Source organism: Crocodylus siamensis, chromosome 3 (assembly GCF_052110815.1).
Source record: "Crocodylus siamensis isolate JL-2025a chromosome 3, ASM5211081v1, whole genome shotgun sequence".
NCBI lineage: Eukaryota > Metazoa > Chordata > Crocodylia > Crocodylidae > Crocodylus > Crocodylus siamensis.
Window position 1 is genome coordinate 76,430,306 of NC_143397.1, and position 12,813 is coordinate 76,443,118.

The 12,813-nt window shown below is 42.4% G+C and overlaps 1 protein-coding gene across 10 annotated transcripts in view; it reads left to right on the forward strand.

Moving 5' to 3' along the window:
- SEMA4D (semaphorin 4D) overlaps positions 1-12,813 on the forward strand; it is a 159,319-nt gene that overhangs the window by 40,214 nt on the left and 106,292 nt on the right. The window contains exon 1 of one of the 10 annotated variants that reach the window (XM_090038543.1): positions 2,968-3,112. The exons of 8 other annotated variants lie outside the window; for them this stretch is intronic. The gene's annotated coding sequence lies outside the window, so the exon portion shown is untranslated. Of the gene's footprint in view, positions 1-2,967; positions 3,113-12,813 lie in introns of those variants that run through there. One more of the 10 variants, XM_090038548.1, reaches the window with a different exon arrangement.

Below are 12,813 nucleotides of genomic sequence, written 5' to 3' on the forward strand. Positions count from 1 at the left end.
AGCAGTGCATAAGGCAGCCCTGATTGACTGACCCAGATTGCCCATGATTAGCCTGTATTTCCTTCCAGCACAATGTGGAGGTGTGTTATGCTTTCTGCTGGAGAACTATGTTCTCTTCTGAGAGAAGCTACAGCATATACATATATTTGCTTTCCCAGAAGAGACTCCTGGGAGTAATTTAACCTTGGTTGTTCCCTGGCTATTTTTCTCTTGGAGCAGCCATTTTAACTCTTGGAGACAAAGCCCTAAACATCTGTACACTCATGGTTTCTTCTGGGAGAGCAGCAACTCTCCCAGGACAAACTGAACGTCTGTACAAAACACAAGTCTTTCATTGTGCTTGAGTATTTTTGCTTTATGAAGCACTCATCTGGTAGCTAATATTCCCCAAACTCTGGGTTTAAAAGTAGGGGTTGGCAGCATATGGTTTGCAGTGCTGCTAGATTTGCCTGATGGAGGTGGTGGAGTATGGCAGTATTCTGGCAGCAGGGCTGTGGGATGAGGAGCTGCACTTGGGCCAGGGAGTTGTGCCCATGCTGTTCTTTTTCTGGATCTCCCCTGTCTTGCCTCCCCCTCCCCCCTGTGCTCCTGCTGGTTGTGGTGTGGGTGGGGATCTCAGCTGCTTAGCTCTGGTGTGGGTACAGGCAAAGTCTCCAGCCACTGCTATGCTCCATATCAGAATGGAGCCAGGTTGTTCTGGATCATGGGTCCCTAAGGTTTCCTGACTCAACCTTAAAGCACTGTGTGTCAGTTAAAGGGATGTTGTGTTGCCCAGGGAATTGAGAAGCATAGCTTGCATGACTAGTGGTGAAAAGAAGCAAGAGGGGAGGTTTATTAGGGTTCTAATTACAGTAGTCTATTAAAAAATACAGAAAAAAACAATTACAGGTTAGGGAGCAGTTTAGTCCTGAGTGCCAAACTGCCTAACCTGGTCTGTTATTCTGACCTACCTTTTAGGCAGTCCAAATCAGTGGATTCTGGAGAGAGACTGTTTTGGTGTCTGTGGACAAAAATATTATATGCCCATTTTATTATTTTAATAGATCATTGCTATTTCAGCATTCCAGTTGTGTTCATTTCAGTTGTTTCTTTTCATACAAAGCAAACTTATCAGCTCTTCCAGGAAAAAGTCACCTTTATAAAACTTTTAATATGTTATTTTTTTCTGATGTATTTTGTCTTCATGTATTGAGAACTTGTTTCTGTGTGTCTAATAGAGGTGCACCAATATATCTATTCCATATCAGATTGGCACCAATAAAAGGAAAATTAACATTACTTGCTATTTGCTTTCCTTGGCTGGTGTAGACCATAATGTACTGATCAATACAATATGCTTTCTGGCTGCAGCCCATGCACATGATCAGGAATGCAGCTGGGCAGTTACACCTGTGGAGGGGAAAGGGCATGGGGGAGGGAAAGTGCATTGGTGGGGCAGGTCAAGGCCCCCATGGTGAGGGAGGGAGTGGGGCTGGGGGCGCTGCCCAGCCAGGGCAGTGAATGGGACCCAGGGCTGGGCCAGACAGCAGGATGGAACTGCGGGCAACTCCTCCAGGGGGCAGGCACGGGGCGAAGGCAGGAGGGAGGGATGTATCCCCGCTGCTGCATATTTTCCCGGGGCAGGCATGGGGGGCATGTGCCTCCCCCTGGATTTGTGCACGGGGCAGATGCGGGCTGCCCACTGTGGGCTCAGTGCTTTCCACCCTGCTGCCTTTGCCCTGGGAGCTGCGTGCTGGCTGTCTGTCCCCTCCCTGCACAGCAGCAGTGGCAGTGGCAAGTACCTTCTGCTGCTGGGCATGCAGTGTGCATGCAGCCAGTGCCCGGCTCCTGGGGCAAAGACAGCAGGATGGAAAGTCCTGAGTCCAGTTAAGTGTCCCTGTGCTTAAAAATGATGGTGACGGCGCTTGAACTAAAGCTTATTACATGGTGCTTGAACTAAAGCTGATTTTTTAGTGTCAAGACTCTGATTGATTCCCTGGATAAGCCACGGTGACTCTGTCCCGTTGCCCCCCCCCACCACCACCCCAGGCTCTCATTCACCACCCTGGCTGGGCAGCACCCCCAGCCCCTGCCCCACTCTATCTGTCACCATGGGGACCTCGATCTCCCCTCCCCCCTTCCCTTTCCCACACCCCTTCCCCTGCATAGACTTATCTGCAGGGAACTGCTCTCCACACTGCCTGGTTGCATTCCTGTAAATCAGGTGTCAGATCGGTATCAGCTGGTATGCCTGGTGAGTGATTGGCTATTGATATTGGCCAAGAAAACCTTTTTATTGGTGCACCCCTAGTGTTTAATCATAGCAACCTGCTCTGAATTTGCATTCAAAATGATGGATATTTACAACTGCAAAATGAATATAATTCTTTTTCCCCTTGAATGTTGATAGTTAACATGACAAGGAAATTGACCCTGGTTGTGAATACTTGTGTATTCAAACCCTTTCTTAGGTAGGTTGCTATGCATGTTTGTTTTTTAGTAATAAAATTTTACAAACCAAATAGTTGAGTCTACATCATGTAGTGAAGGAAGATTTAAGACTAATCTAACAATTTATTTTTAAATAATTGGTCTACTAAGGGGGAAGACCCCTTAACAAATTAAGCAGTTCAAAATGGTCTGGACAGTTTAGCATTGTTTTGTTGTGTAGACAAAGAAACTATTGTTCTTCCTGCTACTGCTATTTGCCTTCATCGGTATAAAATAACGTCCACAAGAACTGCCGTGAGACTAATGATGTTGTCTGAAAGAATCACAAATGTTTGGGATTAGTTTGTCATTGCTTCAACAGTATGAACAAGGACCAGATGGGGATGTAAAGCACAGCATGCCAGAGCAAGAGCTAGTGGTGCATGCTGGCTTTAATAATTAAAATGGCTTGTAAAAATAGTGCTGACATAGTCACCCGGTTGTGTTAGCATCCAGAGCTGCAAACAATCAAGAGGCTTGAGAGAGGTTTCATTGCTGAAATATGTTGCATTTTGTTCAGTCCTCTGGGAAAAGTGCAGACTGGCTGGATAAAAAATAAGGAGGATTTTAAAACGCTTTATGGAGTTTTGAATGGCTGCAGCATGGTTGTCATTGTGAAACTGAATTACACAGGCAGTATAAGGTAGGTGCCTTTACTTTACTTTGGGAGAAATTTCAGAAAGCATAGGAAGGATTTAGGTACACAAGTTCCATTCAAATGTAGTGAGCACTGGGTGCCTGCTCCTCTTTGTTCCTTTTGAAAATCTGTGAGTCACTTAACTGACTTTGTATTTCTAAGATGTTTCCTACCTTCCCTCACTAACATGCATTTAAAAGAGACTCTAGCCTAATATAGGGCTTCTTGCTTGGGAATCTAGTTGAAACTGCAGTTGTAGTGAGTGCTAGTTGGCTTAAATTCGGTAATTATAGTAATCAAACTATGGAAACTTTCAGAAGAGAAAAAGGAAGTTTTATATAAGCTTTGTTAATTTGAGACGGATATACCTTTGTATTAATGAGCTTGGGAAACTAAGAGCCCTATGGGATCTTCCACAGCTTCTAGGTCACAGAGAGAAGCAGAGCTTGTTTGTTTGTTTATGTACACTGTTTTTTGGGGGGTTTTTTTGTGGTAAATGTTGTAATCTTATTCATTTAAATGACAGCTGCTTGGGTTTTGTGCGTTTCACTATGTGATTCCAGTACTGGACCCATTTGTAATCATCAATGGCCAGTCGTGACCCAGTGCCCCTTGCTCCTGATCCACTGCCCCCTGCCCCAAGGCTCCAGCTTGTGGGGCAGGGGTGGGTGTGTGGGGCATAGAAGGCCTCAAGCAGCTCCTTGCAGGCTGGAACTCCTCCAGTCTGCAAGGGAAAAGCCCCAATTTCCCACATTTTTCTCCATGGAAGGAGAATCCATTTTTAAAGTTTGTTGAGCCTTTTTAAAAGCCTGTGACCCTTTCGTATATGTTATTGCGACCCATGGGTTGAGAAGCACTAATCCAGATATTATGTTCAAACCATGTTCTGTGGATCCCTGAGCTTCTGCAATAGGCCATCAAGGGTTCCACAAAGAGATTGGGTCTAATGGCGGAGTAAGCCAGGGGACAGTGTGCCACCATAGCTGGGCTGAACTGGGTCAGGTCACCTGGTTCTGCATGAACTCATATGATCTGTGAAGCTACCCTGATTTATGACATTCAACAATTCTGATGTCACTTTATGTGAGCAAGGTGATCACTGATTGGCACGGCATTTGAAAATGAAGTGAAGCATACTTCACTTTAATTTCAGATACCGAATGTAAAATCTAGTAATAGACTTGCCCCAAGTTGTGCATTGAATGTGAACGTTCCCTGGCATCAGAAATAGTCTCATCCCAACTCGCTGTCTGTTCCTTCTCATCACGTCATAAGTAGGTAGATTTGGTTTTGGCTTGCTTAGAGTAGTTATAGTTTTGGGATTTTCTTAACTGTTTTTGTAATGTTAGCATAGGAAGTTTCTTTGTAAGACAGCTTTTTATTTGCTTGTTGAATGGTGGTTTGAAAACAGGTTATGTTAAAGAAAGTAACCTGTGAGGGTGGAAGGGAAGCAAGGGCTCAAATAACTAGGAAGAAGATACCAGGGCTGCAGCTACTGCTGCCACTTATACAAGCATATCAACTCAGCAACAGGCTTCTCAGACTATGAAATGTGAATGTGAAAATGCAATGAATGATGAATTAAAGAAACGTCAATATAGTGAAAGAGATATTATTTATGGTTTCACATGGGCTGAACAGAAAAACAAGCCTGATCCACAATGTGGAGTGTGGGCAAGTCTTGAGCAACAGTAGCATGAATGGCAAAACTATGAAGACACCTTGAAAGAAAACACCCACAATTAAAAGGTATTCACACTGACTATTTTAAGAGAAAATATGGTGAGCTTGTTAGAAATATAACTGGATTGTGTTGTTTGGTTGTGAGGATAATAGAAATACTCTTGAAGCATCCTACAGAATAAGTTATCGCTAAGGCAGGCAAAATGCATGTGTTTGCAGAAAATTTAGTAAAGCCATATACAAAAGAAATAATGACTTGCCTGCTGGATGCAAAAATCAAGTAAGAAAATTCCTGTTGCACCCTCTGTCAGACAATATGGTTTCAGAATGCATCAAAGACACGTCTGATAGTTGCGAAGCACAGCCAGTTAGGTGTATTAAAAGTAGCCCCACTACTTTGGTATTCAAGTAGAGGAATTCACAGATGTTGCTGAGTTGGCTGTTGTGCTCATATTTGTGCTCTACATCTTTTGAATCTTTGATACGGGTAGATTTACTGTTGTGCAGCCCACTTGAGACAAAAACAAGAAGTAGGGGCATATTCAATCCGCTTGATTCATTCATGAAAAAATATGAGGTTAGCTGTAATCTTTATACAGATTTATATACCAACGGAATGAAAGCAATGATCAGCAAAGTTGGATGTGTGGTAGCACACATTCAAAATTAAAATAGGAATCAGATCCAGAAAAAGGACTTGGGTGCCTAAAGTGCAACTTAAGCAAAAGTAGGTTTTGAAATGCAAATGATCAAACCAGGAAACCTCTGCTTGTACATTTTACATTTATAATCATTGATAATATATGCATAAACAGTGCTTGGAACAGAAATTGAAATATAGGACTCCTACCCAGGTGGATGAACACCTTCATCACTGATCTGTGCCCAGTCATGCTCACTTGTGCCTATGCTCTCTACAGTCCTATGGTTCTTGCATTCTTGGCTGTATAGATTTCAGTCAGTAGTGTGGAGAGGGGTCCTATCTCAGCCTAGTCTGTAGCAGGGTTATTGTACCGTCCCATGAAGGTAGGCAATGTCAAGTTGGGGACCCCCATGCCTCCCCAGGCTGAGAAGAGCATAGAACTCAAATCTCATTTCTTGAGACTGCACTAACCACTACATAAGTACAAAAGGTGAGCAGCACTAGCATCAAGGGTGATCCAGCTGTCTGTATTCTAAGGAAGTGGTTCTCAACTTTTCTTGTACTAGGACACATTTGTAAACATCAATGGGCAGTCTTGGCCCAGTGGCCCTCACTGACTCTCTGACAGTGTGTGGGGCGGTGGTGGGAGTGTGGGGCATGGGGAGCCCCAAACAGCCCCTTGCAGGCTGGAACTCTGATAGCCTGGAAGGGAAAAGCCATGGTTTCCTATGCTGTTTTTCCCTTTAAAGGAGAATCCATTTTTAAAGTTTGTTTGTGATCCTTTCATATATTCTTGTGGTCTACCTCTAGGTTGCTACTCATGGGTTGAGAAAAGCTGCCGTAGTCTAAGGGATGCCTAAGGCACCTAAGTGGAAGCAGAGGTTTTAGGCTATGAATTTGTCTCTCTGAGGCACCTAATTCTGATCTGCAGGTGTGTGCCTAAGTCCAGGGAAAAGGTGGATTTCAGATATGTCTGCCTTTTTCATTTCTCGTTGGCTGACATAGACTCCTGCCCCTCCGTTCATCTTGTTGGCTGTTGTGAATTCTGTTCTAAGGCACCAGACTTTCTCCAATTGCTTTTGGAGGAACTAAAGTGTTGTAAATCCTGCTCCTGAAGCTGGATGCATAAAGGTTTACTGCATCTGAGACCCTTTGTGGATCTGGATCCTATCATTTTTGTTGGACGAAAATTTCAGTTTCTGCAGAATGTGGTTGGATGCACGCTAGCAGCACTTTCCACATCCTCTAAGTATTTCATCTTGCCAGTAGGTGATATTCATTTCCAATTGAATAATAGGGAGTCAAAACATCACATCATCCTTTCTGTGCTGCTGACTGTAGGAAGTGACATGCCTTAACTATATGAGCATGAGAAGCCATTCAGTGCATGTAGACTTTTGAATTTGAGAAGCAAGTGGTTTGGACGCAGTGTAAGTACACAAGGGACAGTTTATATTTCACCGCTTAGTCACTTGAGTGTGATTCTGTTCCACTTTTCTTGTGTCTGAAAAACTGCAAAAGGCAGGTTGGTCCTGCTTCTCTGCTTCACTCCTTCTGTGACTCAGTCTTAAGGGTAAGACATGGCATTACAAAAGAAATGGTATTAATGGATTTTTCAGGTATTTGACCAGGGTGGAAGAGAATTGCACAGATGTCCATTCAGGTGAAACAGAATGTGGTTCAGTGTGTCAAAATAGACACCTGCATGAGTGTTTTCTTCACCTTGTCTTTTTAAAAGCATCTTGCTTAAGTGTGTAAATATATGCAGAAATTTAAATGTATGATGGCATACAAGGTTCCATCTGCATTGAAAATGAACTCAAGCAATAAAAGCAAGGCAAGTATTTAAAGTGTGTGCATCCCCCCACCTCCCCCCAACTACTTTTAATTCTTGGTAGGATTTCTAAGCTGTTCATACATGTAAGAAGGGACTAAGCAGGTATTTGAAAGGGAATTTTCAGATTAAGTGACTGAGCTGATGTGAAAGTAGTTGTGCTCTTTGGAAAGATGGTGTTCCTTTTTGGATATTGTATGTTGTGACTAATGGTGCTAGTCACCTCCTAGGGATTTTCAGATTTTATGTATGAAATATGTATTACATAGCTGTTTGCTGCTAGGGCAGTGCTGCAGCAGCAGTCTACAAAGAACTCCTGAAAGATTGGTGTTGAGAGAAGAGAGTTAGTTTCGGAAAACATATGCAAAAATGTAAGAAACCAGTGTGTGTGTTCAACAAATGTTTAAGCCAGAAGAAAGTCAGCGAGGTAGCCTTTGCACTGAGGATGGGATATGGGAGATGGTGGTAGTGATGTTTGTATGTAAAAGAGACATTTTTTAAGAGTTAATATTTTCTTAATTAAAAAGTGACTGGAAAGCTGAGTTCCCTTTTTGATCTCCTGCTTCTTGACTGATATATGTTGGAGATCTGCTTGGAGAGTTGATCACTGTATTTTTGGTCCCTAGATGTGTGCAGGCTTGTTTTGGAGAGTGAATGGGATAGTTTGTCTTTCTTCTGCTGATTGTGACTTCAGAGGTATTTTTGCAGGGGTTAGATTCTTTCATAGATGGGGGTTTTGCTGTTACCAAAACATTACGTATACTGCCCTGTATGGCTGATAACCTCTTTAGAGTCCTTTGATTCCCTTTCTCTTGCCACATTCTGCATCTCAGAAGTGGAAGGAGCTATTCTGATCATGGATTTAAATTTTGAAGAACAGTGGTCCTAGAACATTGCTTAGTAATTCTTTTTTAGAGAGACGGTTCTTATTTTCAGGATTCAAATGCTGGAGAATTACCTACCTCCTTTGTCTTTTTCTGTGGTTAATTACTCGTGGTGCACCGATAGAGATTTTTTTTTTTGGCTTATACCGATAGCCGATTATTCACCAGACATATTGGCCGATACCAATCTGATAGCTGGTTTACAGGAGTACAGCTGGGCGGCATGGCAACCAGCTCCCTGCAAGTAAGTCTGTGGGGGGGAAGAAGTGTGTGTGGGGGGGAGGGGAATGGGGTGCAGATCAAGGCTCCCATGGTGAGAAAAGGAGTGAGGCAGTGGCAGGGCTGGGGGTGCTGCCAAGCCAGGGCAGTGAATGGGACCTGGGGGACGGGACAGAGCTGTGGGCAGCTTGTCCAGGGAATCAGCATCTGGGTGCTTAAACATGGCAGTGGGGGTGCTTGAACTAAGCTTCTCAAATGAGCTGTAGTTCAAGCATCACCATTGCAATTTTTAAGCGTGGGAACAGAGCCAAGCGGAGTAAAGCTGGATGCAGGCTTCAGAGAATACTGTGGGCTTGGGGCTCTCTGCCCTGCTGCCTTTGCCCTACGGGCTGTGTGCTGGCTGCACTGCATCCCCCATGAACCCAGTGGCAGGAGATACAACTTGCTCTTCCCACTGCTGCTGGATGGGCAGGGGACGAGTGCGCAGCTCTTAGGGCAAAGGCAGCAGTGCAGAAAGCCCCGAGCCTGGAGCGGGCAGCTTGCCTCTGCCCCATGCAGAAATCTGATCGATGATCTTCCGAGGTCCCTTCCAGCCCTAATGTCTATGAGATCTATGCTGCCTTGCTGTGTTCCTGGCCACATACATGCTGTGGCTGTGCACATGCACATGGCATCTGAGGGTCCCAGTCAGAAGGCATATTTTTTGGTACATTGTTGGTTACACTGGCCAAAAAATGCTGATAGCTGATAATGTTAATTTTCCTTTTATCAGTGCTGATCCAATATGATACTGATAGATCAGTGCACCTCTCTTAATTACACTCCTTAAAATTTAGGCCTTATCTTTAGTTGGAATTTATCAACCGTAAGCTAGACTTAATTTTTGTTGTCTTTGCTAAACTAGAGAGCCCTTTGTTACCAGATATCATCTTCCACCCATTTATACTCAGAGGCTGTAATGTACAGGGAGAAAAAGGTCCACTGATAGTTAAGAAACTGCCAATACAGTCTGTTTAGACAAACTATAATATTGTTTCTCATTTAGTAATTAATATGACGGTGATAATAGTTTACATATTTGAAAACAATCGTGATTTATACCTCTATGCTGGGTGGTATCAGCTTTGTAATGATGTCATTGAGAAATGAAAGCATTCAGAAGCTCTGTCCTAAGATGTAAAATGAGATAACATGGAACACAGAAGTAGGACAGCTGGAATAAGTGGAAAAATAAATCCTGATTCCTTTTTCTTGACTGTCTTAGACTTTTAAGTTAACACGATGTAGTTGGAAGTGTTCAAATATATAATCTTAAAATGATGCACCTGTAATTTTTTTCAGCAAATAATTAAATTAGGCTCTTCTATAACCTTCCCCAAGAGAAATGTGTGGAACGATAGGAAAGGAGGTTAGTGATGGCATGAACTATTTAAGTAGTTTTATGGTTTTCTACTTTTAAAGCCATGACATTTGTTTTTTTCCCCTCTAGCATGGTAAATTAAACATGAACACAATGTTTAAATACAGGTAAAGTTGTAATTTGAGCCAGGATGCAGGAAATTGAGTTAAGCTGCTCACTCCATCCTCTTCAAGTATGTGTATACAGACCTGCAATGTGAGATCACTTGCTACAGAGAGGCTTCTGCAGTTAGTTAACCAAGCAAAATGCATGTCCTAAGGCTGGAATAACAACTTTTTATTCTGAATTCCTTCTTATTTAAGTAAATAAGGTTGCAGGATGGAATGGATATATAAATCCCCCAGAATGAGTTTCTAATAAAAATGCCTTCATCACGAACGTAAGAATGCATACAGAGGCAGGGTGGGAGATGCACCTTGGGCTAACTGAACAATAGATACATAAGCTCTCATGAGCAAAAGCTCACTTCATCATGTTGCCTTTGTATGCAGTGTAAAGATGCACAACCTTACTAACATTTATAAGGGTATGCTTTGGAAGGAGTTGTCATTACTTTGCAAACCAATTTGAAGTCTTCAACGGGGACTTGTGGTCGCAGTGCTTTATATGTTGAAAACTAAAAATATCCAATTAGGACATATTTTATTGCTTTACTCTGCTTCCTTCCTTTTTTCTTGTACTGTTAAAAATGCTGCCAGATTATTACAACTGCATGATAATGAACTCTCCCGTGGACTAGGAGAAAAGTTTATTAAAAGAGGAAGTTCTCTGTAATAGGGCTAGTCAGTTTGCTGCATCATAAAAAAAAAAATTAAGTTCCTTCTGTTGGGATTGTTAAAAGTATGGGGAGTTGTTATAAACAGGGTTTGTTTGTTGATGGATTTCTAAACCTGATTGGTTTGTTGGATCTCAGAAAAACTTTACACTTATTTTCAAGGTAGAGGTTTTTCTTGTTAACCATTAATAAAACCATGCATCAGGAATACATGTAATCTTCTATAGACTGACAATCTATTGTGAACACTTGTGAAGCTGTCAGTTTACACAGTGCTCATCTACTGTAAAAATACATCCTCATGATGCTAAAGTATTTCTTGTTTTAAGAATATAAACACATAGAGTTAAGTGGTAATCCTCCTGAGACATATGCATGCAGTCTTAAGTATCCCGTTACACAAGAGCGTTTTTTATCAAATACACTCTGTATTTCAGTGCAATTTACCTTGACAATTACTGGAATAGGCAGCTGTATTGAAAAGGAGATTTTAGCCATCTCATTATGAGCTTTACAAAAGAAATGGGTTTAATTGCTCAGGTTGAATTGGGTTTTTTTTCCTGTTCTGTCAATGGAACATGTTAATCATTTCAGTAAAGGCTCCTGATACGTTTCCTCTTGCATTAGCTGGGTCTTCTGGGAAATACGTGCAGAAATGAAAGGCCTTTCTTCAGACCTTTCTCCCACAGGAATGCATAGAAAATAAACTCCTTGGATCTGGTCTACAAAGTTGAAACTTAATCAAGAAAATCTATAATCCTTGTGCACATGTCACAGAGAAAGACCTATTTAAAAATTGATACAGACAGATACAGGATCTTATAGTAGTTTTTTTCAAACATTTCATGTTTTTTATTTGCAATCATCTTACATTTGTGGTTGTTTTCAAAGGAAATGTGTTTTAAAACTTTATTAGCTCTGTGACCATTGCCTGTCCTTCATCTTTATCAGCAATCCATGACTACTTCCTCTAAAGGTATTCTAAAGGGTTGTCTTAACTCTGACCAACGGTATGCTTTTATCTTGAGATAGCTGTGATGTGTTTTAGCCATCCCTCTCTGTAATACCCTACTTCAGACAAGCCACTGTAGCTTTTACCACAAGGTAGTTTAGAAAAAATCAACACTGTATCCTAGCCAAAGCTTTCTTTTTGCATCACTGCATTGTTTCCAGTAGTCTGTTGGTATTGTGATATTCCATCATTAAAAGAAAACCAAACAAAACAGAAAACATTTTTTATATTAACAACAGAAACTACTACCTATTGTACATAAAATGAGCATTAACTATTTATCCTCAGAATTATCCACATCAGCTTCTGAAGCTTTGTCTATATTATTTCTGTACTATCCCCAGGAGCTTTGCTGAATGCAATCCTTGTACTCTTGTTCCACTCAAAATGTGCCAAATCGTGGAAATGAGGCAGTGTATCTGAGCATATGCCTCTGTGCTGCTGTCAGCATTTTTGAGAGGACCATTATGAATTGAGGATCTTTGTAAAGTATACTTGCTGTCTCATTTCTGGGATTGGGCACAGTTTAAGCAGAAGTGAGTGGCCAGCGCTTGCTTCCGAAATGATGGTTGTGAATAGGACATGGAAGTTGTGTAGACATGGGCTGAGTCATGAGCATTAGACAGCAGGGATAGTTAAAACTCCATGCTAATCAAATAGCAGTTTCACGATTTTTGCAGAAACCATGACAGAGGGTAGTTTCTGTGAACACTGTGAAAACCAGCTGGTTTTGCGATTTTTTTTTTTTTTTTTTTAAACAGAATTTTTTGGCGGGTGAAAAAGACTTACTAAAAATAAGGTACAGGCTCCCCAGTGGAAGCCAGTGGCCACTGCGGCCCGGCCTTGCAGCCCACTAGAGGAGGGGAAGCCACTGGCAGAAAGGGAAGCAGCCAAGAGGATGGCTGCTCCCTCGGCTACTGATTGGCTGAGCGGGCTGCCTTCTTTCTGCAACCTCACCCCTCTCTGTCAGCAAGTGGTGAGGGGCAGGGCTGCATGAAGGCCATCCCTCTCCACCAGTCAGCAGCGAGGGGTGAGGCTGCACAAAAGGCAGCCCTTGGCCAATCAGCAGTGGACAGGGTTTGCCATGATAAGCCTGTGAAAACAGTGGCCGGCGCTGTGATCAGCCTGCAAAATTCCCTGTCTGCTGTATTGATTCGAGTGGGTCCCTATCCATATGTCCCCACACAGCTCTGTTCTTTGGAGCGGTAAATCTGTATCAGGCGAGAGAAACTTGTGG